Source organism: Columba livia, chromosome 16 (genome assembly GCF_036013475.1).
Source record: "Columba livia isolate bColLiv1 breed racing homer chromosome 16, bColLiv1.pat.W.v2, whole genome shotgun sequence".
In the NCBI taxonomy this organism is placed as follows: domain Eukaryota; kingdom Metazoa; phylum Chordata; class Aves; order Columbiformes; family Columbidae; genus Columba; species Columba livia.
Window position 1 is genome coordinate 10165001 of NC_088617.1, and position 1157 is coordinate 10166157.

The 1157-nt window shown below is 50.7% G+C and overlaps 1 long non-coding RNA gene across 1 annotated transcript in view; it reads right to left on the minus strand.

Annotated features, from left to right (window-relative positions):
- Positions 1-758, minus strand: part of LOC110356607 (uncharacterized) — a 10501-nt gene extending 9743 nt beyond the window's left edge. Inside the window, exon 1 of the long non-coding RNA XR_002409921.2 lies at positions 636-758. This is a non-coding gene — a long non-coding RNA (uncharacterized LOC110356607). The remainder of the gene's footprint in view (positions 1-635) is intronic.
- Positions 759-1157: the final 399 nt, after the last annotated feature.

The window sequence follows — 1157 nt, forward strand, 5'->3', positions numbered from 1 at the left end:
GTATATTTTGCATTTTTATTGGTCGTCCCCAGACGTGTGGCCTTTCATCTATTGACATTGAATCCATATGCTGATCTCAGCAGAGCATGCAGACCCCAGCACCTTCCCCTGCCACACCTTCCACGCATCACTGCTTTCTGTGCTTTCCTTTCAAAAAACATCTCTCATTTATGTGGTGACCGTTGCTGCCTTCTCCCTAACAACCCAGCACGTGTGGGGCCCCACCGCACCCGCAGTAGGGATGGTGGATCCTGGGGACCTTCATTCACTTGGAGGAGGCTCCAACCTCCCACCAAAATCAACAAAGACTGTTAAACTGTGGGGATGGTGCTCTCCACAAGCTGGCCCGCTCCTGGTCCGCCCTGCTCACCTGGTATCTGCATGAGGAACTTCGTCCTGCCCTCAGCAACCAGGCTTCCCCTTTGTGGGAACAGGATCACTGAGGAGTTGCCCCAGAGTCCAAAGATTTTTCCAGAGGGTGAACAGGCTCTCCCAGGCTTTTTCGCTCACCCTGGAAAAGCTCCGATCTCTTTGTGTCCAGGATTTTGGTTAAAAAGCCAAACGAAGCAAGGAGCGCTGGAGAGATGGCAGAGGTGTGGGAAGGGCTCGGCCCTGGCCTGGTGCCTTGGATGTACCTGAGGTGTGACGGTGTCTGGAGACACACGCGCCTGGTCCTGCGGTAACGTCTGCTCCAGGCTCTGCTCCTCCGCCGTGGCATGTGCAGCTCCAGCTGACGGTAATCAGAGTCACATGCGCATCTGGACAGAAAAACGACAGTCTGAAACAACACCTTGGCACATGGAAGCTCTCACCATTTCAAGGTCTGTTTCTTTCTTGTGCACAACAAAGCAAAAAAACCCCTCCTGCTTAATTTTGTCCTGATAGTTTTCACACATCGCGCTGTAGTAGGCAGCGTCAGAGCAGATCCCCCAAAAGGGTTTCTGCTTAGCTTGGATCATGAATGAGTTGTCAGACAAAATTATGCTGTAATCCTGGGAGATACAATAAAGCTGTCCAGTAGGTTAGGCCCTTGCCAGTTGGAGACGATTCCTAATGCAGATTTCACTCTGCATGTGTCACATTTGCTAATTTTCTGTGAATGATTCCTGATTTTCAATTGACCTTGGTCTTTAGGTTCGTAAAACTTTGTTCTGCAC